The sequence below is a fragment of the Rhinoderma darwinii genome, unplaced genomic scaffold (assembly GCF_050947455.1).
Source record: "Rhinoderma darwinii isolate aRhiDar2 unplaced genomic scaffold, aRhiDar2.hap1 Scaffold_2009, whole genome shotgun sequence".
Taxonomy (NCBI): Eukaryota; Metazoa; Chordata; class Amphibia; order Anura; family Rhinodermatidae; genus Rhinoderma; species Rhinoderma darwinii.
Genome location: NW_027462365.1, coordinates 1 through 21,335, shown reverse-complemented (window position 1 = coordinate 21,335; position 21,335 = coordinate 1). Strand labels below are relative to the sequence as shown.

The window sequence follows — 21,335 nt, the reverse complement described above, 5'->3', positions numbered from 1 at the left end:
AAATAAGAAAGTCGCAACGTAGAAAAGATGGTCTAGATCCAATGGCCCATTTGGTTGTGGGCCCAAAAGCCTTTGCCTGTGCCACTTTGTTGCAAAGGCGAAAACATGTGGCATGAGAAACTGGGAGGTTGCGTGTATAAAAAGCATAGTCTGAAGGTCGTGAAAATGAGATGGTCAGGGATCGGGGGTCTCTATTCTATTTTTACGAGAAAAACATGTGATTCCGACCGGGGATAATGGCCAAATTGTAACAGGGGGCGTGAGTAAAAGAGAGCACTTAGCAGAGGATGGTTTCGATCCATCGACCTCTGGGTTATGGGCCCAGCACGCTTCCGCTGCGCCACTCTGCTGCCATACCTCCAAAAGAGAGGGGTAGCCTATTACCCGCTGACTGTTGTTAAGACGCTAATGTGGAGGCCATCTCTGTGTTGCAATTGTCCATTTGTTGGCGGCTGTAGTTCCACGCAGTTGTTATGTTTTATCATTCTCTTCTTTTTATTGTGTTGATCAGAAGGTCCTCTAAGAAACATACTCCATTTACCATGTTGTGGCTTTTTTACGACTTTAATCAAAGTGGGGGAGCGTGGTTGTCTCTGTGGCGCAATTGGTTAGCGCGTTCGGCTGTTAACCGGAAGGTTGGTGGTTCAAGCCCACCCAGGGACGGCAGTGTCCTCTTTTTGTCTCAGTTGCATGTTACAGAAAATCCTATGGTGCCTCTCAACTTAAAGTTTCGGCCAGAAGAGGAGGGCACCGGTTGTAAGACCATTTCAACATGTACAGTGTGAAAAATTTTGAGAAGAGAAAAAAATCCCAGTGATTTGGATGACATAGTTGCAATGTAGAAAGAATGGTCCAGAGCCTTTGGCCCTCTTTGGTTGTGGGCCTAAATGTCTTTCCATGCGCCACTCTGTTTCAAAGAAGATGACACATGACATGAGAAACTGGGAGGTTCAAGCAAAGCTTGAAGGTTGTGAAAACTTTTTTTTGTCTGATAACCAAAAGGTTGGTGGTTCAAGCCCACCCAGGGATGATTGTACCCTCTTTTTGTTTCAGTTGCATGTCAGAGTTACAGAAAGTCCTACTGTGGCTCTCAACTGAGAGTTTCGGTCGGATGCCCATTTCAAATACCCAACACAAACAAGAGACCCCTCTGAAAATAGATAGAAGACGAGGGCACCGGGAGAGCATTTGTCGACAGGTTGAAACATCATCTATGAGACTAACAAAAGTTCCTTCGAGCCGGAATTGAACCAGCGACCTAAGGATTGCTGATTTTCTACTACAGTCCTCCGCTCTACCAGCTGAGCTATCGAAGGCTTGCCGAGCTGGTTGTCGGGTGCTTCCTAAGCTTGCAAATGAGTTACATGAGTAGGGAAACAGAGGAGAATTGTCCCGCTCTTTGAAAAACTTGGCAAACCAAAACTTTGGAGAATACGGGCGTCGATCCCGTTACCTCTCGCATGCTAAGCGAGCGCTCTACCATTTGAGCTAATCCCCCTTCTGGCAGTCCATGTTGGGGTCCATGCTGGTTTCCATGTTGGGGTGCCTGATTCACCACAATTGTGATCATCACATACTTTTCAACCTGTAGCTTTAAGCTTTTTTTTTTTTTTTTTTTTAAGTGTGGATGTCTTTCTCCCGTAAAAGCAGAAGGAGCGTGGAGCTTACAGGGTGCCGGGTGGTGTAAAAGTATAGGTGAGTCGTTAGTGTACAGAGTGAAGAATTGTGGGAAGAGAAAAGAAATCAGAATGATTTAAATAAGAAAGTCGCAACGTAGAAAAGATGGTCTAGATCCAATGGCCCATTTGGTTGTGGGCCCAAAAGCCTTTGCCTGTGCCACTTTGTTGCAAAGGCGAAAACATGTGGCATGAGAAACTGGGAGGTTGCGTGTATAAAAAGCATAGTCTGAAGGTCGTGAAAATGAGATGGTCAGGGATCGGGGGTCTCTATTCTATTTTTACGAGAAAAACATGTGATTCCGACCGGGGATAATGGCCAAATTGTAACAGGGGGCGTGAGTAAAAGAGAGCACTTAGCAGAGGATGGTTTCGATCCATCGACCTCTGGGTTATGGGCCCAGCACGCTTCCGCTGCGCCACTCTGCTGCCATACCTCCAAAAGAGAGGGGTAGCCTATTACCCGCTGACTGTTGTTAAGACGCTAATGTGGAGGCCATCTCTGTGTTGCAATTGTCCATTTGTTGGCGGCTGTAGTTCCACGCAGTTGTTATGTTTTATCATTCTCTTCTTTTTATTGTGTTGATCAGAAGGTCCTCTAAGAAACATACTCCATTTACCATGTTGTGGCTTTTTTACGACTTTAATCAAAGTGGGGGAGCGTGGTTGTCTCTGTGGCGCAATTGGTTAGCGCGTTCGGCTGTTAACCGGAAGGTTGGTGGTTCAAGCCCACCCAGGGACGGCAGTGTCCTCTTTTTGTCTCAGTTGCATGTTACAGAAAATCCTATGGTGCCTCTCAACTTAAAGTTTCGGCCAGAAGAGGAGGGCACCGGTTGTAAGACCATTTCAACATGTACAGTGTGAAAAATTTTGAGAAGAGAAAAAAATCCCAGTGATTTGGATGACATAGTTGCAATGTAGAAAGAATGGTCCAGAGCCTTTGGCCCTCTTTGGTTGTGGGCCTAAATGTCTTTCCATGCGCCACTCTGTTTCAAAGAAGATGACACATGACATGAGAAACTGGGAGGTTCAAGCAAAGCTTGAAGGTTGTGAAAACTTTTTTTTGTCTGATAACCAAAAGGTTGGTGGTTCAAGCCCACCCAGGGATGATTGTACCCTCTTTTTGTTTCAGTTGCATGTCAGAGTTACAGAAAGTCTCTCAACTGAGAGTTTCGGTCGGATGCCCATTTCAAATACCCAACACAAACAAGAGACCCCTCTGAAAATAGATAGAAGACGAGGGCACCGGGAGAGCATTTGTCGACAGGTTGAAACATCATCTATGAGACTAACAAAAGTTCCTTCGAGCCGGAATTGAACCAGCGACCTAAGGATTGCTGATTTTCTACTACAGTCCTCCGCTCTACCAGCTGAGCTATCGAAGGCTTGCCGAGCTGGTTGTCGGGTGCTTCCTAAGCTTGCAAATGAGTTACATGAGTAGGGAAACAGAGGAGAATTGTCCCGCTCTTTGAAAAACTCGGCAAACCAAAACTTTGGAGAATACGGGCGTCGATCCCGTTACCTCTCGCATGCTAAGCGAGCGCTCTACCATTTGAGCTAATCCCCCTTCTGGGAGTCCATGTTGGGGTCCATGCTGGTTTCCATGTTGGGGTGCCTGATTCACCACAATTGTGATCATCACATACTTTTCAACCTGTAGCTTTAAGCTTTTTTTTTTTTTTTTTTTTTTTAAGTGTGGATGTCTTTCTCCCGTAAAAGCAGAAGGAGCGTGGAGCTTACAGGGTGCCGGGTGGTGTAAAAGTATAGGTGAGTCGTTAGTGTACAGAGTGAAGAATTGTGGGAAGAGAAAAGAAATCAGAATGATTTAAATAAGAAAGTCGCAACGTAGAAAAGATGGTCTAGATCCAATGGCCCATTTGGTTGTGGGCCCAAAAGCCTTTGCCTGTGCCACTTTGTTGCAAAGGCGAAAACATGTGGCATGAGAAACTGGGAGGTTGCGTGTATAAAAAGCATAGTCTGAAGGTCGTGAAAATGAGATGGTCAGGGATCGGGGGTCTCTATTCTATTTTTACGAGAAAAACATGTGATTCCGACCGGGGATAATGGCCAAATTGTAACAGGGGGCGTGAGTAAAAGAGAGCACTTAGCAGAGGATGGTTTCGATCCATCGACCTCTGGGTTATGGGCCCAGCACGCTTCCGCTGCGCCACTCTGCTGCCATACCTCCAAAAGAGAGGGGTAGCCTATTACCCGCTGACTGTTGTTAAGACGCTAATGTGGAGGCCATCTCTGTGTTGCAATTGTCCATTTGTTGGCGGCTGTAGTTCCACGCAGTTGTTATGTTTTATCATTCTCTTCTTTTTATTGTGTTGATCAGAAGGTCCTCTAAGAAACATACTCCATTTACCATGTTGTGGCTTTTTTACGACTTTAATCAAAGTGGGGGAGCGTGGTTGTCTCTGTGGCGCAATTGGTTAGCGCGTTCGGCTGTTAACCGGAAGGTTGGTGGTTCAAGCCCACCCAGGGACGGCAGTGTCCTCTTTTTGTCTCAGTTGCATGTTACAGAAAATCCTATGGTGCCTCTCAACTTAAAGTTTCGGCCAGAAGAGGAGGGCACCGGTTGTAAGACCATTTCAACATGTACAGTGTGAAAAATTTTGAGAAGAGAAAAAAATCCCAGTGATTTGGATGACATAGTTGCAATGTAGAAAGAATGGTCCAGAGCCTTTGGCCCTCTTTGGTTGTGGGCCTAAATGTCTTTCCATGCGCCACTCTGTTTCAAAGAAGATGACACATGACATGAGAAACTGGGAGGTTCAAGCAAAGCTTGAAGGTTGTGAAAACTTTTTTTTGTCTGATAACCAAAAGGTTGGTGGTTCAAGCCCACCCAGGGATGATTGTACCCTCTTTTTGTTTCAGTTGCATGTCAGAGTTACAGAAAGTCCTACTGTGGCTCTCAACTGAGAGTTTCGGTCGGATGCCCATTTCAAATACCCAACACAAACAAGAGACCCCTCTGAAAATAGATAGAAGACGAGGGCACCGGGAGAGCATTTGTCGACAGGTTGAAACATCATCTATGAGACTAACAAAAGTTCCTTCGAGCCGGAATTGAACCAGCGACCTAAGGATTGCTGATTTTCTACTACAGTCCTCCGCTCTACCAGCTGAGCTATCGAAGGCTTGCCGAGCTGGTTGTCGGGTGCTTCCTAAGCTTGCAAATGAGTTACATGAGTAGGGAAACAGAGGAGAATTGTCCCGCTCTTTGAAAAACTCGGCAAACCAAAACTTTGGAGAATACGGGCGTCGATCCCGTTACCTCTCGCATGCTAAGCGAGCGCTCTACCATTTGAGCTAATCCCCCTTCTGGCAGTCCATGTTGGGGTCCATGCCGGTTTCCATGTTGGGGTGCCTGATTCACCACAATTGTGATCATCACATACTTTTCAACCTGTAGCTTTAAGCTTTTTTTTTTTTTTTTTTTTTTAAGTGTGGATGTCTTTCTCCCGTAAAAGCAGAAGGAGCGTGGAGCTTACAGGGTGCCGGGTGGTGTAAAAGTATAGGTGAGTCGTTAGTGTACAGAGTGAAGAATTGTGGGAAGAGAAAAGAAATCAGAATGATTTAAATAAGAAAGTCGCAACGTAGAAAAGATGGTCTAGATCCAATGGCCCATTTGGTTGTGGGCCCAAAAGCCTTTGCCTGTGCCACTTTGTTGCAAAGGCGAAAACATGTGGCATGAGAAACTGGGAGGTTGCGTGTATAAAAAGCATAGTCTGAAGGTCGTGAAAATGAGATGGTCAGGGATCGGGGGTCTCTATTCTATTTTTACGAGAAAAACATGTGATTCCGACCGGGGATAATGGCCAAATTGTAACAGGGGGCGTGAGTAAAAGAGAGCACTTAGCAGAGGATGGTTTCGATCCATCGACCTCTGGGTTATGGGCCCAGCACGCTTCCGCTGCGCCACTCTGCTGCCATACCTCCAAAAGAGAGGGGTAGCCTATTACCCGCTGACTGTTGTTAAGACGCTAATGTGGAGGCCATCTCTGTGTTGCAATTGTCCATTTGTTGGCGGCTGTAGTTCCACGCAGTTGTTATGTTTTATCATTCTCTTCTTTTTATTGTGTTGATCAGAAGGTCCTCTAAGAAACATACTCCATTTACCATGTTGTGGCTTTTTTACGACTTTAATCAAAGTGGGGGAGCGTGGTTGTCTCTGTGGCGCAATTGGTTAGCGCGCTCGGCTGTTAACCGGAAGGTTGGTGGTTCAAGCCCACCCAGGGACGGCAGTGTCCTCTTTTTGTCTCAGTTGCATGTTACAGAAAATCCTATGGTGCCTCTCAACTTAAAGTTTCGGCCAGAAGAGGAGGGCACCGGTTGTAAGACCATTTCAACATGTACAGTGTGAAAAATTTTGAGAAGAGAAAAAAATCCCAGTGATTTGGATGACATAGTTGCAATGTAGAAAGAATGGTCCAGAGCCTTTGGCCCTCTTTGGTTGTGGGCCTAAATGTCTTTCCATGCGCCACTCTGTTTCAAAGAAGATGACACATGACATGAGAAACTGGGAGGTTCAAGCAAAGCTTGAAGGTTGTGAAAACTTTTTTTTGTCTGATAACCAAAAGGTTGGTGGTTCAAGCCCACCCAGGGATGATTGTACCCTCTTTTTGTTTCAGTTGCATGTCAGAGTTACAGAAAGTCCTACTGTGGCTCTCAACTGAGAGTTTCGGTCGGATGCCCATTTCAAATACCCAACACAAACAAGAGACCCCTCTGAAAATAGATAGAAGACGAGGGCACCGGGAGAGCATTTGTCGACAGGTTGAAACATCATCTATGAGACTAACAAAAGTTCCTTCGAGCCGGAATTGAACCAGCGACCTAAGGATTGCTGATTTTCTACTACAGTCCTCCGCTCTACCAGCTGAGCTATCAAAGGCTTGCCGAGCTGGTTGTCGGGTGCTTCCTAAGCTTGCAAATGAGTTACATGAGTAGGGAAACAGAGGAGAATTGTCCCGCTCTTTGAAAAACTCGGCAAACCAAAACTTTGGAGAATACGGGCGTCGATCCCGTTACCTCTCGCATGCTAAGCGAGCGCTCTACCATTTGAGCTAATCCCCCTTCTGGCAGTCCATGTTGGGGTCCATGCTGGTTTCCATGTTGGGGTGCCTGATTCACCACAATTGTGATCATCACATACTTTTCAACCTGTAGCTTTAAGCTTTTTTTTTTTTTTTTTTTTTTTTTTTTTAAGTGTGGATGTCTTTCTCCCGTAAAAGCAGAAGGAGCGTGGAGCTTACAGGGTGCCGGGTGGTGTAAAAGTATAGGTGAGTCGTTAGTGTACAGAGTGAAGAATTGTGGGAAGAGAAAAGAAATCAGAATGATTTAAATAAGAAAGTCGCAACGTAGAAAAGATGGTCTAGATCCAATGGCCCATTTGGTTGTGGGCCCAAAAGCCTTTGCCTGTGCCACTTTGTTGCAAAGGCGAAAACATGTGGCATGAGAAACTGGGAGGTTGCGTGTATAAAAAGCATAGTCTGAAGGTCGTGAAAATGAGATGGTCAGGGATCGGGGGTCTCTATTCTATTTTTACGAGAAAAACATGTGATTCCGACCGGGGATAATGGCCAAATTGTAACAGGGGGCGTGAGTAAAAGAGAGCACTTAGCAGAGGATGGTTTCGATCCATCGACCTCTGGGTTATGGGCCCAGCACGCTTCCGCTGCGCCACTCTGCTGCCATACCTCCAAAAGAGAGGGGTAGCCTATTACCCGCTGACTGTTGTTAAGACGCTAATGTGGAGGCCATCTCTGTGTTGCAATTGTCCATTTGTTGGCGGCTGTAGTTCCACGCAGTTGTTATGTTTTATCATTCTCTTCTTTTTATTGTGTTGATCAGAAGGTCCTCTAAGAAACATACTCCATTTACCATGTTGTGGCTTTTTTACGACTTTAATCAAAGTGGGGGAGCGTGGTTGTCTCTGTGGCGCAATTGGTTAGCGCGTTCGGCTGTTAACCGGAAGGTTGGTGGTTCAAGCCCACCCAGGGACGGCAGTGTCCTCTTTTTGTCTCAGTTGCATGTTACAGAAAATCCAATGGTGCCTCTCAACTTAAAGTTTCGGCCAGAAGAGGAGGGCACCGGTTGTAAGACCATTTCAACATGTACAGTGTGAAAAATTTTGAGAAGAGAAAAAAATCCCAGTGATTTGGATGACATAGTTGCAATGTAGAAAGAATGGTCCAGAGCCTTTGGCCCTCTTTGGTTGTGGGCCTAAATGTCTTTCCATGCGCCACTCTGTTTCAAAGAAGATGACACATGACATGAGAAACTGGGAGGTTCAAGCAAAGCTTGAAGGTTGTGAAAACTTTTTTTTGTCTGATAACCAAAAGGTTGGTGGTTCAAGCCCACCCAGGGATGATTGTACCCTCTTTTTGTTTCAGTTGCATGTCAGAGTTACAGAAAGTCCTACTGTGGCTCTCAACTGAGAGTTTCGGTCGGATGCCCATTTCAAATACCCAACACAAACAAGAGACCCCTCTGAAAATAGATAGAAGACGAGGGCACCGGGAGAGCATTTGTCGACAGGTTGAAACATCATCTATGAGACTAACAAAAGTTCCTTCGAGCCGGAATTGAACCAGCGACCTAAGGATTGCTGATTTTCTACTACAGTCCTCCGCTCTACCAGCTGAGCTATCGAAGGCTTGCCGAGCTGGTTGTCGGGTGCTTCCTAAGCTTGCAAATGAGTTACATGAGTAGGGAAACAGAGGAGAATTGTCCCGCTCTTTGAAAAACTCGGCAAACCAAAACTTTGGAGAATACGGGCGTCGATCCCGTTACCTCTCGCATGCTAAGCGAGCGCTCTACCATTTGAGCTAATCCCCCTTCTGGCAGTCCATGTTGGGGTCCATGCCGGTTTCCATGTTGGGGTGCCTGATTCACCACAATTGTGATCATCACATACTTTTCAACCTGTAGCTTTAAGCTTTTTTTTTTTTTTTTTTTTTAAGTGTGGATGTCTTTCTCCCGTAAAAGCAGAAGGAGCGTGGAGCTTACAGGGTGCCGGGTGGTGTAAAAGTATAGGTGAGTCGTTAGTGTACAGAGTGAAGAATTGTGGGAAGAGAAAAGAAATCAGAATGATTTAAATAAGAAAGTCGCAACGTAGAAAAGATGGTCTAGATCCAATGGCCCATTTGGTTGTGGGCCCAAAAGCCTTTGCCTGTGCCACTTTGTTGCAAAGGCGAAAACATGTGGCATGAGAAACTGGGAGGTTGCGTGTATAAAAAGCATAGTCTGAAGGTCGTGAAAATGAGATGGTCAGGGATCGGGGGTCTCTATTCTATTTTTACGAGAAAAACATGTGATTCCGACCGGGGATAATGGCCAAATTGTAACAGGGGGCGTGAGTAAAAGAGAGCACTTAGCAGAGGATGGTTTCGATCCATCGACCTCTGGGTTATGGGCCCAGCACGCTTCCGCTGCGCCACTCTGCTGCCATACCTCCAAAAGAGAGGGGTAGCCTATTACCCGCTGACTGTTGTTAAGACGCTAATGTGGAGGCCATCTCTGTGTTGCAATTGTCCATTTGTTGGCGGCTGTAGTTCCACGCAGTTGTTATGTTTTATCATTCTCTTCTTTTTATTGTGTTGATCAGAAGGTCCTCTAAGAAACATACTCCATTTACCATGTTGTGGCTTTTTTACGACTTTAATCAAAGTGGGGGAGCGTGGTTGTCTCTGTGGCGCAATTGGTTAGCGCGTTCGGCTGTTAACCGGAAGGTTGGTGGTTCAAGCCCACCCAGGGACGGCAGTGTCCTCTTTTTGTCTCAGTTGCATGTTACAGAAAATCCAATGGTGCCTCTCAACTTAAAGTTTCGGCCAGAAGAGGAGGGCACCGGTTGTAAGACCATTTCAACATGTACAGTGTGAAAAATTTTGAGAAGAGAAAAAAATCCCAGTGATTTGGATGACATAGTTGCAATGTAGAAAGAATGGTCCAGAGCCTTTGGCCCTCTTTGGTTGTGGGCCTAAATGTCTTTCCATGCGCCACTCTGTTTCAAAGAAGATGACACATGACATGAGAAACTGGGAGGTTCAAGCAAAGCTTGAAGGTTGTGAAAACTTTTTTTTGTCTGATAACCAAAAGGTTGGTGGTTCAAGCCCACCCAGGGATGATTGTACCCTCTTTTTGTTTCAGTTGCATGTCAGAGTTACAGAAAGTCCTACTGTGGCTCTCAACTGAGAGTTTCGGTCGGATGCCCATTTCAAATACCCAACACAAACAAGAGACCCCTCTGAAAATAGATAGAAGACGAGGGCACCGGGAGAGCACTTGTCGACAGGTTGAAACATCATCTATGAGACTAACAAAAGTTCCTTCGAGCCGGAATTGAACCAGCGACCTAAGGATTGCTGATTTTCTACTACAGTCCTCCGCTCTACCAGCTGAGCTATTGAAGGCTTGCCGAGCTGGTTGTCGGGTGCTTCCTAAGCTTGCAAATGAGTTACATGAGTAGGGAAACAGAGGAGAATTGTCCCGCTCTTTGAAAAACTCGGCAAACCAAAACTTTGGAGAATACGGGCGTCGATCCCGTTACCTCTCGCATGCTAAGCGAGCGCTCTACCATTTGAGCTAATCCCCCTTCTGGCAGTCCATGTTGGGGTCCATGCCGGTTTCCATGTTGGGGTGCCTGATTCACCACAATTGTGATCATCACATACTTTTCAACCTGTAGCTTTAAGCTTTTTTTTTTTTTTTTTTTTTAAGTGTGGATGTCTTTCTCCCGTAAAAGCAGAAGGAGCGTGGAGCTTACAGGGTGCCGGGTGGTGTAAAAGTATAGGTGAGTCGTTAGTGTACAGAGTGAAGAATTGTGGGAAGAGAAAAGAAATCAGAATGATTTAAATAAGAAAGTCGCAACGTAGAAAAGATGGTCTAGATCCAATGGCCCATTTGGTTGTGGGCCCAAAAGCCTTTGCCTGTGCCACTTTGTTGCAAAGGCGAAAACATGTGGCATGAGAAACTGGGAGGTTGCGTGTATAAAAAGCATAGTCTGAAGGTCGTGAAAATGAGATGGTCAGGGATCGGGGGTCTCTATTCTATTTTTACGAGAAAAACATGTGATTCCGACCGGGGATAATGGCCAAATTGTAACAGGGGGCGTGAGTAAAAGAGAGCACTTAGCAGAGGATGGTTTCGATCCATCGACCTCTGGGTTATGGGCCCAGCACGCTTCCGCTGCGCCACTCTGCTGCCATACCTCCAAAAGAGAGGGGTAGCCTATTACCCGCTGACTGTTGTTAAGACGCTAATGTGGAGGCCATCTCTGTGTTGCAATTGTCCATTTGTTGGCGGCTGTAGTTCCACGCAGTTGTTATGTTTTATCATTCTCTTCTTTTTATTGTGTTGATCAGAAGGTCCTCTAAGAAACATACTCCATTTACCATGTTGTGGCTTTTTTACGACTTTAATCAAAGTGGGGGAGCGTGGTTGTCTCTGTGGCGCAATTGGTTAGCGCGTTCGGCTGTTAACCGGAAGGTTGGTGGTTCAAGCCCACCCAGGGACGGCAGTGTCCTCTTTTTGTCTCAGTTGCATGTTACAGAAAATCCAATGGTGCCTCTCAACTTAAAGTTTCGGCCAGAAGAGGAGGGCACCGGTTGTAAGACCATTTCAACATGTACAGTGTGAAAAATTTTGAGAAGAGAAAAAAATCCCAGTGATTTGGATGACATAGTTGCAATGTAGAAAGAATGGTCCAGAGCCTTTGGCCCTCTTTGGTTGTGGGCCTAAATGTCTTTCCATGCGCCACTCTGTTTCAAAGAAGATGACACATGACATGAGAAACTGGGAGGTTCAAGCAAAGCTTGAAGGTTGTGAAAACTTTTTTTTGTCTGATAACCAAAAGGTTGGTGGTTCAAGCCCACCCAGGGATGATTGTACCCTCTTTTTGTTTCAGTTGCATGTCAGAGTTACAGAAAGTCCTACTGTGGCTCTCAACTGAGAGTTTCGGTCGGATGCCCATTTCAAATACCCAACACAAACAAGAGACCCCTCTGAAAATAGATAGAAGACGAGGGCACCGGGAGAGCATTTGTCGACAGGTTGAAACATCATCTATGAGACTAACAAAAGTTCCTTCGAGCCGGAATTGAACCAGCGACCTAAGGATTGCTGATTTTCTACTACAGTCCTCCGCTCTACCAGCTGAGCTATCGAAGGCTTGCCGAGCTGGTTGTCGGGTGCTTCCTAAGCTTGCAAATGAGTTACATGAGTAGGGAAACAGAGGAGAATTGTCCCGCTCTTTGAAAAACTCGGCAAACCAAAACTTTGGAGAATACGGGCGTCGATCCCGTTACCTCTCGCATGCTAAGCGAGCGCTCTACCATTTGAGCTAATCCCCCTTCTGGCAGTCCATGTTGGGGTCCATGCTGGTTTCCATGTTGGGGTGCCTGATTCACCACAATTGTGATCATCACATACTTTTCAACCTGTAGCTTTAAGCTTTTTTTTTTTTTTTTTTTTTTTTTTTTTAAGTGTGGATGTCTTTCTCCCGTAAAAGCAGAAGGAGCGTGGAGCTTACAGGGTCCCGGGTGGTGTAAAAGTATAGGTGAGTCGTTAGTGTACAGAGTGAAGAATTGTGGGAAGAGAAAAGAAATCAGAATGATTTAAATAAGAAAGTCGCAACGTAGAAAAGATGGTCTAGATCCAATGGCCCATTTGGTTGTGGGCCCAAAAGCCTTTGCCTGTGCCACTTTGTTGCAAAGGCGAAAACATGTGGCATGAGAAACTGGGAGGTTGCGTGTATAAAAAGCATAGTCTGAAGGTCGTGAAAATGAGATGGTCAGGGATCGGGGGTCTCTATTCTATTTTTACGAGAAAAACATGTGATTCCGACCGGGGATAATGGCCAAATTGTAACAGGGGGCGTGAGTAAAAGAGAGCACTTAGCAGAGGATGGTTTCGATCCATCGACCTCTGGGTTATGGGCCCAGCACGCTTCCGCTGCGCCACTCTGCTGCCATACCTCCAAAAGAGAGGGGTAGCCTATTACCCGCTGACTGTTGTTAAGACGCTAATGTGGAGGCCATCTCTGTGTTGCAATTGTCCATTTGTTGGCGGCTGTAGTTCCACGCAGTTGTTATGTTTTATCATTCTCTTCTTTTTATTGTGTTGATCAGAAGGTCCTCTAAGAAACATACTCCATTTACCATGTTGTGGCTTTTTTACGACTTTAATCAAAGTGGGGGAGCGTGGTTGTCTCTGTGGCGCAATTGGTTAGCGCGTTCGGCTGTTAACCGGAAGGTTGGTGGTTCAAGCCCACCCAGGGACGGCAGTGTCCTCTTTTTGTCTCAGTTGCATGTTACAGAAAATCCAATGGTGCCTCTCAACTTAAAGTTTCGGCCAGAAGAGGAGGGCACCGGTTGTAAGACCATTTCAACATGTACAGTGTGAAAAATTTTGAGAAGAGAAAAAAATCCCAGTGATTTGGATGACATAGTTGCAATGTAGAAAGAATGGTCCAGAGCCTTTGGCCCTCTTTGGTTGTGGGCCTAAATGTCTTTCCATGCGCCACTCTGTTTCAAAGAAGATGACACATGACATGAGAAACTGGGAGGTTCAAGCAAAGCTTGAAGGTTGTGAAAACTTTTTTTTGTCTGATAACCAAAAGGTTGGTGGTTCAAGCCCACCCAGGGATGATTGTACCCTCTTTTTGTTTCAGTTGCATGTCAGAGTTACAGAAAGTCCTACTGTGGCTCTCAACTGAGAGTTTCGGTCGGATGCCCATTTCAAATACCCAACACAAACAAGAGACCCCTCTGAAAATAGATAGAAGACGAGGGCACCGGGAGAGCATTTGTCGACAGGTTGAAACATCATCTATGAGACTAACAAAAGTTCCTTCGAGCCGGAATTGAACCAGCGACCTAAGGATTGCTGATTTTCTACTACAGTCCTCCGCTCTACCAGCTGAGCTATCGAAGGCTTGCCGAGCTGGTTGTCGGGTGCTTCCTAAGCTTGCAAATGAGTTACATGAGTAGGGAAACAGAGGAGAATTGTCCCGCTCTTTGAAAAACTCGGCAAACCAAAACTTTGGAGAATACGGGCGTCGATCCCGTTACCTCTCGCATGCTAAGCGAGCGCTCTACCATTTGAGCTAATCCCCCTTCTGGCAGTCCATGTTGGGGTCCATGCTGGTTTCCATGTTGGGGTGCCTGATTCACCACAATTGTGATCATCACATACTTTTCAACCTGTAGCTTTAAGCTTTTTTTTTTTTTTTTTTTTTTTTTTTTTAAGTGTGGATGTCTTTCTCCCGTAAAAGCAGAAGGAGCGTGGAGCTTACAGGGTCCCGGGTGGTGTAAAAGTATAGGTGAGTCGTTAGTGTACAGAGTGAAGAATTGTGGGAAGAGAAAAGAAATCAGAATGATTTAAATAAGAAAGTCGCAACGTAGAAAAGATGGTCTAGATCCAATGGCCCATTTGGTTGTGGGCCCAAAAGCCTTTGCCTGTGCCACTTTGTTGCAAAGGCGAAAACATGTGGCATGAGAAACTGGGAGGTTGCGTGTATAAAAAGCATAGTCTGAAGGTCGTGAAAATGAGATGGTCAGGGATCGGGGGTCTCTATTCTATTTTTACGAGAAAAACATGTGATTCCGACCGGGGATAATGGCCAAATTGTAACAGGGGGCGTGAGTAAAAGAGAGCACTTAGCAGAGGATGGTTTCGATCCATCGACCTCTGGGTTATGGGCCCAGCACGCTTCCGCTGCGCCACTCTGCTGCCATACCTCCAAAAGAGAGGGGTAGCCTATTACCCGCTGACTGTTGTTAAGACGCTAATGTGGAGGCCATCTCTGTGTTGCAATTGTCCATTTGTTGGCGGCTGTAGTTCCACGCAGTTGTTATGTTTTATCATTCTCTTCTTTTTATTGTGTTGATCAGAAGGTCCTCTAAGAAACATACTCCATTTACCATGTTGTGGCTTTTTTACGACTTTAATCAAAGTGGGGGAGCGTGGTTGTTTCTGTGGCGCAATTGGTTAGCGCGTTCGGCTGTTAACCGGAAGGTTGGTGGTTCAAGCCCACCCAGGGACGGCAGTGTCCTCTTTTTGTCTCAGTTGCATGTTACAGAAAATCCAATGGTGCCTCTCAACTTAAAGTTTCGGCCAGAAGAGGAGGGCACCGGTTGTAAGACCATTTCAACATGTACAGTGTGAAAAATTTTGAGAAGAGAAAAAAATCCCAGTGATTTGGATGACATAGTTGCAATGTAGAAAGAATGGTCCAGAGCCTTTGGCCCTCTTTGGTTGTGGGCCTAAATGTCTTTCCATGCGCCACTCTGTTTCAAAGAAGATGACACATGACATGAGAAACTGGGAGGTTCAAGCAAAGCTTGAAGGTTGTGAAAACTTTTTTTTGTCTGATAACCAAAAGGTTGGTGGTTCAAGCCCACCCAGGGATGATTGTACCCTCTTTTTGTTTCAGTTGCATGTCAGAGTTACAGAAAGTCCTACTGTGGCTCTCAACTGAGAGTTTCGGTCGGATGCCCATTTCAAATACCCAACACAAACAAGAGACCCCTCTGAAAATAGATAGAAGACGAGGGCACCGGGAGAGCATTTGTCGACAGGTTGAAACATCATCTATGAGACTAACAAAAGTTCCTTCGAGCCGGAATTGAACCAGCGACCTAAGGATTGCTGATTTTCTACTACAGTCCTCCGCTCTACCAGCTGAGCTATCGAAGGCTTGCCGAGCTGGTTGTCGGGTGCTTCCTAAGCTTGCAAATGAGTTACATGAGTAGGGAAACAGAGGAGAATTGTCCCGCTCTTTGAAAAACTCGGCAAACCAAAACTTTGGAGAATACGGGCGTCGATCCCGTTACCTCTCGCATGCTAAGCGAGCGCTCTACCATTTGAGCTAATCCCCCTTCTGGCAGTCCATGTTGGGGTCCATGCTGGTTTCCATGTTGGGGTGCCTGATTCACCACAATTGTGATCATCACATACTTTTCAACCTGTAGCTTTAAGCTTTTTTTTTTTTTTTTTTTTTTTTTTTTTAAGTGTGGATGTCTTTCTCCCGTAAAAGCAGAAGGAGCGTGGAGCTTACAGGGTCCCGGGTGGTGTAAAAGTATAGGTGAGTCGTTAGTGTACAGAGTGAAGAATTGTGGGAAGAGAAAAGAAATCAGAATGATTTAAATAAGAAAGTCGCAACGTAGAAAAGATGGTCTAGATCCAATGGCCCATTTGGTTGTGGGCCCAAAAGCCTTTGCCTGTGCCACTTTGTTGCAAAGGCGAAAACATGTGGCATGAGAAACTGGGAGGTTGCGTGTATAAAAAGCATAGTCTGAAGGTCGTGAAAATGAGATGGTCAGGGATCGGGGGTCTCTATTCTATTTTTACGAGAAAAACATGTGATTCCGACCGGGGATAATGGCCAAATTGTAACAGGGGGCGTGAGTAAAAGAGAGCACTTAGCAGAGGATGGTTTCGATCCATCGACCTCTGGGTTATGGGCCCAGCACGCTTCCGCTGCGCCACTCTGCTGCCATACCTCCAAAAGAGAGGGGTAGCCTATTACCCGCTGACTGTTGTTAAGACGCTAATGTGGAGGCCATCTCTGTGTTGCAATTGTCCATTTGTTGGCGGCTGTAGTTCCACGCAGTTGTTATGTTTTATCATTCTCTTCTTTTTATTGTGTTGATCAGAAGGTCCTCTAAGAAACATACTCCATTTACCATGTTGTGGCTTTTTTACGACTTTAATCAAAGTGGGGGAGCGTGGTTGTCTCTGTGGCGCAATTGGTTAGCGCGTTCGGCTGTTAACCGGAAGGTTGGTGGTTCAAGCCCACCCAGGGACGGCAGTGTCCTCTTTTTGTCTCAGTTGCATGTTACAGAAAATCCAATGGTGCCTCTCAACTTAAAGTTTCGGCCAGAAGAGGAGGGCACCGGTTGTAAGACCATTTCAACATGTACAGTGTGAAAAATTTTGAGAAGAGAAAAAAATCCCAGTGATTTGGATGACATAGTTGCAATGTAGAAAGAATGGTCCAGAGCCTTTGGCCCTCTTTGGTTGTGGGCCTAAATGTCTTTCCATGCGCCACTCTGTTTCAAAGAAGATGACACATGACATGAGAAACTGGGAGGTTCAAGCAAAGCTTGAAGGTTGTGAAAACTTTTTTTTGTCTGATAACCAAAAGGTTGGTGGTTCAAGCCCACCCAGGGATGATTGTACCCTCTTTTTGTTTCAGTTGCATGTCAGAGTTACAGAAAGTCCTACTGTGGCTCTCAACTGAGAGTTTCGGTCGGATGCCCATTTCAAATACCCAACACAAACAAGAGACCCCTCTGAAAATAGATAGAAGACGAGGGCACCGGGAGAGCATTTGTCGACAGGTTGAAACATCATCTATGAGACTAACAAAAGTTCCTTCGAGCCGGAATTGAACCAGCGACCTAAGGATTGCTGATTTTCTACTACAGTCCTCCGCTCTACCAGCTGAGCTATCGAAGGCTTGCCGAGCTGGTTGTCGGGTGCTTCCTAAGCTTGCAAATGAGTTACATGAGTAGGGAAACAGAGGAGAATTGTCCCGCTCTTTGAAAAACTCGGCAAACCAAAACTTTGGAGAATACGGGCGTCGATCCCGTTACCTCTCGCATGCTAAGCGAGCGCTCTACCATTTGAGCTAATCCCCCTTCTGGCAGTCCATGTTGGGGTCCATGCTGGTTTCCATGTTGGGGTGCCTGATTCACCACAATTGTGATCATCACATACTTTTCAACCTGTAGCTTTAAGCTTTTTTTTTTTTTTTTTTTTTTTTTTTTTAAGTGTGGATGTCTTTCTCCCGTAAAAGCAGAAGGAGCGTGGAGCTTACAGGGTCCCGGGTGGTGTAAAAGTATAGGTGAGTCGTTAGTGTACAGAGTGAAGAATTGTGGGAAGAGAAAAGAAATCAGAATGATTTAAATAAGAAAGTCGCAACGTAGAAAAGATGGTCTAGATCCAATGGCCCATTTGGTTGTGGGCCCAAAAGCCTTTGCCTGTGCCACTTTGTTGCAAAGGCGAAAACATGTGGCATGAGAAACTGGGAGGTTGCGTGTATAAAAAGCATAGTCTGAAGGTCGTGAAAATGAGATGGTCAGGGATCGGGGGTCTCTATTCTATTTTTACGAGAAAAACATGTGATTCCGACCGGGGATAATGGCCAAATTGTAACAGGGGGCGTGAGTAAAAGAGAGCACTTAGCAGAGGATGGTTTCGATCCATCGACCTCTGGGTTATGGGCCCAGCACGCTTCCGCTGCGCCACTCTGCTGCCATACCTCCAAAAGAGAGGGGTAGCCTATTACCCGCTGACTGTTGTTAAGACGCTAATGTGGAGGCCATCTCTGTGTTGCAATTGTCCATTTGTTGGCGGCTGTAGTTCCACGCAGTTGTTATGTTTTATCATTCTCTTCTTTTTATTGTGTTGATCAGAAGGTCCTCTAAGAAACATACTCCATTTACCATGTTGTGGCTTTTTTACGACTTTAATCAAAGTGGGGGAGCGTGGTTGTTTCTGTGGCGCAATTGGTTAGCGCGTTCGGCTGTTAACCGGAAGGTTGGTGGTTCAAGCCCACCCAGGGACGGCAGTGTCCTCTTTTTGTCTCAGTTGCATGTTACAGAAAATCCAATGGTGCCTCTCAACTTAAAGTTTCGGCCAGAAGAGGAGGGCACCGGTTGTAAGACCATTTCAACATGTACAGTGTGAAAAATTTTGAGAAGAGAAAAAAATCCCAGTGATTTGGATGACATAGTTGCAATGTAGAAAGAATGGTCCAGAGCCTTTGGCCCTCTTTGGTTGTGGGCCTAAATGTCTTTCCATGCGCCACTCTGTTTCAAAGAAGATGACACATGACATGAGAAACTGGGAGGTTCAAGCAAAGCTTGAAGGTTGTGAAAACTTTTTTTTGTCTGATAACCAAAAGGTTGGTGGTTCAAGCCCACCCAGGGATGATTGTACCCTCTTTTTGTTTCAGTTGCATGTCAGAGTTACAGAAAGTCCTACTGTGGCTCTCAACTGAGAGTTTCGGTCGGATGCCCATTTCAAATACCCAACACAAACAAGAGACCCCTCTGAAAATAGATAGAAGACGAGGGCACCGGGAGAGCATTTGTCGACAGGTTGAAACATCATCTATGAGACTAACAAAAGTTCCTTCGAGCCGGAATTGAACCAGCGACCTAAGGATTGCTGATTTTCTACTACAGTCCTCCGCTCTACCAGCTGAGCTATCGAAGGCTTGCCGAGCTGGTTGTCGGGTGCTTCCTAAGCTTGCAAATGAGTTACATGAGTAGGGAAACAGAGGAGAATTGTCCCGCTCTTTGAAAAACTCGGCAAACCAAAACTTTGGAGAATACGGGCGTCGATCCCGTTACCTCTCGCATGCTAAGCGAGCGCTCTACCATTTGAGCTAATCCCCCTTCTGGCAGTCCATGTTGGGGTCCATGCTGGTTTCCATGTTGGGGTGCCTGATTCACCACAATTGTGATCATCACATACTTTTCAACCTGTAGCTTTAAGCTTTTTTTTTTTTTTTTTTTTTTTTTTTTTAAGTGTGGATGTCTTTCTCCCGTAAAAGCAGAAGGAGCGTGGAGCTTACAGGGTCCCGGGTGGTGTAAAAGTATAGGTGAGTCGTTAGTGTACAGAGTGAAGAATTGTGGGAAGAGAAAAGAAATCAGAATGATTTAAATAAGAAAGTCGCAACGTAGAAAAGATGGTCTAGATCCAATGGCCCATTTGGTTGTGGGCCCAAAAGCCTTTGCCTGTGCCACTTTGTTGCAAAGGCGAAAACATGTGGCATGAGAAACTGGGAGGTTGCGTGTATAAAAAGCATAGTCTGAAGGTCGTGAAAATGAGATGGTCAGGGATCGGGGGTCTCTATTCTATTTTTACGAGAAAAACATGTGATTCCGACCGGGGATAATGGCCAAATTGTAACAGGGGGCGTGAGTAAAAGAGAGCACTTAGCAGAGGATGGTTTCGATCCATCGACCTCTGGGTTATGGGCCCAGCACGCTTCCGCTGCGCCACTCTGCTGCCATACCTCCAAAAGAGAGGGGTAGCCTATTACCCGCTGACTGTTGTTAAGACGCTAATGTGGAGGCCATCTCTGTGTTGCAATTGTCCATTTGTTGGCGGCTGTAGTTCCACGCAGTTGTTATGTTTTATCATTCTCTTCTTTTTATTGTGTTGATCAGAAGGTCCTCTAAGAAACATACTCCATTTACCATGTTGTGGCTTTTTTACGACTTTAATCAAAGTGGGGGAGCGTGGTTGTCTCTGTGGCGCAATTGGTTAGCGCGTTCGGCTGTTAACCGGAAGGTTGGTGGTTCAAGCCCACCCAGGGACGGCAGTGTCCTCTTTTTGTCTCAGTTGCATGTTACAGAAAATCCAATGGTGCCTCTCAACTTAAAGTTTCGGCCAGAAGAGGAGGGCACCGGTTGTAAGACCATTTCAACATGTACAGTGTGAAAAATTTTGAGAAGAGAAAAAAATCCCAGTGATTTGGATGACATAGTTGCAATGTAGAAAGAATGGTCCAGAGCCTTTGGCCCTCTTTGGTTGTGGGCCTAAATGTCTTTCCATGCGCCACTCTGTTTCAAAGAAGATGACACATGACATGAGAAACTGGGAGGTTCAAGCAAAGCTTGAAGGTTGTGAAAACTTTTTTTTGTCTGATAACCAAAAGGTTGGTGGTTCAAGCCCACCCAGGGATGATTGTACCCTCTTTTTGTTTCAGTTGCATGTCAGAGTTACAGAAAGTCCTACTGTGGCTCTCAACTGAGAGTTTCGGTCGGATGCCCATTTCAAATACCCAACACAAACAAGAGACCCCTCTGAAAATAGATAGAAGACGAGGGCACCGGGAGAGCATTTGTCGACAGGTTGAAACATCATCTATGAGACTAACAAAAGTTCCTTCGAGCCGGAATTGAACCAGCGACCTAAGGATTGCTGATTTTCTACTACAGTCCTCCGCTCTACCAGCTGAGCTATCGAAGGCTTGCCGAGCTGGTTGTCGGGTGCTTCCTAAGCTTGCAAATGAGTTACATGAGTAGGGAAACAGAGGAGAATTGTCCCGCTCTTTGAAAAACTCGGCAAACCAAAACTTTGGAGAATACGGGCGTCGATCCCGTTACCTCTCGCATGCTAAGCGAGCGCTCTACCATTTGAGCTAATCCCCCTTCTGGCAGTCCATGTTGGGGTCCATGCCGGTTTCCATGTTGGGGTGCCTGATTCACCACAATTGTGATCATCACATACTTTTCAACCTGTAGCTTTAAGCTTTTTTTTTTTTTTTTTTTTTTTTTTTTAAGTGTGGATGTCTTTCTCCCGTAAAAGCAGAAGGAGCGTGGAGCTTACAGGGTGCCGGGTGGTGTAAAAGTATAGGTGAGTCGTTAGTGTACAGAGTGAAGAATTGTGGGAAGAGAAAAGAAATCAGAATGATTTAAATAAGAAAGTCGCAACGTAGAAAAGATGGTCTAGATCCAATGGCCCATTTGGTTGTGGGCCCAAAAGCCTTTGCCTGTGCCACTTTGTTGCAAAGGCGAAAACATGTGGCATGAGAAACTGGGAGGTTGCGTGTATAAAAAGCATAGTCTGAAGGTCGTGAAAATGAGATGGTCAGGGATCGGGGGTCTCTATTCTATTTTTACGAGAAAAACA

The 21,335-nt window shown here is 45.6% G+C and overlaps 19 non-coding genes across 19 annotated transcripts; 9 read left to right on the top strand and 10 right to left on the bottom strand.

Annotated features, from left to right (window-relative positions):
- Positions 1-589: 589 nt before the first annotated feature.
- On the top strand, positions 590-663 carry TRNAN-GUU (transfer RNA asparagine (anticodon GUU)). The gene has a single exon. It is a non-coding gene; the product is annotated as a tRNA-Asn (tRNA).
- A 567-nt stretch (positions 664-1,230) lies between these two features.
- On the bottom strand, positions 1,231-1,316 carry TRNAY-GUA (transfer RNA tyrosine (anticodon GUA)). The gene is given in 2 exon segments: positions 1,231-1,266; positions 1,280-1,316. It is a non-coding gene; the product is annotated as a tRNA-Tyr (tRNA).
- A 1,028-nt stretch (positions 1,317-2,344) lies between these two features.
- TRNAN-GUU (transfer RNA asparagine (anticodon GUU)) lies at positions 2,345-2,418 on the top strand. Its single transcript has one exon. It is a non-coding gene; the product is annotated as a tRNA-Asn (tRNA).
- A 557-nt stretch (positions 2,419-2,975) lies between these two features.
- Positions 2,976-3,061, bottom strand: TRNAY-GUA (transfer RNA tyrosine (anticodon GUA)). The gene is given in 2 exon segments: positions 2,976-3,011; positions 3,025-3,061. It is a non-coding gene; the product is annotated as a tRNA-Tyr (tRNA).
- Positions 3,062-4,092: 1,031 nt separating this feature from the next.
- TRNAN-GUU (transfer RNA asparagine (anticodon GUU)) lies at positions 4,093-4,166 on the top strand. The gene has a single exon. It is a non-coding gene; the product is annotated as a tRNA-Asn (tRNA).
- A 567-nt stretch (positions 4,167-4,733) lies between these two features.
- TRNAY-GUA (transfer RNA tyrosine (anticodon GUA)) lies at positions 4,734-4,819 on the bottom strand. Its single transcript is given in 2 exon segments — positions 4,734-4,769; positions 4,783-4,819. It is a non-coding gene; the product is annotated as a tRNA-Tyr (tRNA).
- Positions 4,820-7,613: 2,794 nt separating this feature from the next.
- On the top strand, positions 7,614-7,687 carry TRNAN-GUU (transfer RNA asparagine (anticodon GUU)). Its single transcript has one exon. It is a non-coding gene; the product is annotated as a tRNA-Asn (tRNA).
- Positions 7,688-8,254: 567 nt separating this feature from the next.
- TRNAY-GUA (transfer RNA tyrosine (anticodon GUA)) lies at positions 8,255-8,340 on the bottom strand. The gene is given in 2 exon segments: positions 8,255-8,290; positions 8,304-8,340. It is a non-coding gene; the product is annotated as a tRNA-Tyr (tRNA).
- Positions 8,341-9,369: 1,029 nt separating this feature from the next.
- On the top strand, positions 9,370-9,443 carry TRNAN-GUU (transfer RNA asparagine (anticodon GUU)). Its single transcript has one exon. It is a non-coding gene; the product is annotated as a tRNA-Asn (tRNA).
- A 1,682-nt stretch (positions 9,444-11,125) lies between these two features.
- TRNAN-GUU (transfer RNA asparagine (anticodon GUU)) lies at positions 11,126-11,199 on the top strand. Its single transcript has one exon. It is a non-coding gene; the product is annotated as a tRNA-Asn (tRNA).
- Positions 11,200-11,766: 567 nt separating this feature from the next.
- TRNAY-GUA (transfer RNA tyrosine (anticodon GUA)) lies at positions 11,767-11,852 on the bottom strand. Its single transcript is given in 2 exon segments — positions 11,767-11,802; positions 11,816-11,852. It is a non-coding gene; the product is annotated as a tRNA-Tyr (tRNA).
- A 1,037-nt stretch (positions 11,853-12,889) lies between these two features.
- On the top strand, positions 12,890-12,963 carry TRNAN-GUU (transfer RNA asparagine (anticodon GUU)). The gene has a single exon. It is a non-coding gene; the product is annotated as a tRNA-Asn (tRNA).
- A 567-nt stretch (positions 12,964-13,530) lies between these two features.
- TRNAY-GUA (transfer RNA tyrosine (anticodon GUA)) lies at positions 13,531-13,616 on the bottom strand. The gene is given in 2 exon segments: positions 13,531-13,566; positions 13,580-13,616. It is a non-coding gene; the product is annotated as a tRNA-Tyr (tRNA).
- A 1,678-nt stretch (positions 13,617-15,294) lies between these two features.
- Positions 15,295-15,380, bottom strand: TRNAY-GUA (transfer RNA tyrosine (anticodon GUA)). The gene is given in 2 exon segments: positions 15,295-15,330; positions 15,344-15,380. It is a non-coding gene; the product is annotated as a tRNA-Tyr (tRNA).
- A 1,037-nt stretch (positions 15,381-16,417) lies between these two features.
- On the top strand, positions 16,418-16,491 carry TRNAN-GUU (transfer RNA asparagine (anticodon GUU)). The gene has a single exon. It is a non-coding gene; the product is annotated as a tRNA-Asn (tRNA).
- Positions 16,492-17,058: 567 nt separating this feature from the next.
- TRNAY-GUA (transfer RNA tyrosine (anticodon GUA)) lies at positions 17,059-17,144 on the bottom strand. Its single transcript is given in 2 exon segments — positions 17,059-17,094; positions 17,108-17,144. It is a non-coding gene; the product is annotated as a tRNA-Tyr (tRNA).
- Positions 17,145-18,822: 1,678 nt separating this feature from the next.
- TRNAY-GUA (transfer RNA tyrosine (anticodon GUA)) lies at positions 18,823-18,908 on the bottom strand. Its single transcript is given in 2 exon segments — positions 18,823-18,858; positions 18,872-18,908. It is a non-coding gene; the product is annotated as a tRNA-Tyr (tRNA).
- A 1,037-nt stretch (positions 18,909-19,945) lies between these two features.
- Positions 19,946-20,019, top strand: TRNAN-GUU (transfer RNA asparagine (anticodon GUU)). The gene has a single exon. It is a non-coding gene; the product is annotated as a tRNA-Asn (tRNA).
- Positions 20,020-20,586: 567 nt separating this feature from the next.
- Positions 20,587-20,672, bottom strand: TRNAY-GUA (transfer RNA tyrosine (anticodon GUA)). The gene is given in 2 exon segments: positions 20,587-20,622; positions 20,636-20,672. It is a non-coding gene; the product is annotated as a tRNA-Tyr (tRNA).
- Positions 20,673-21,335: the final 663 nt, after the last annotated feature.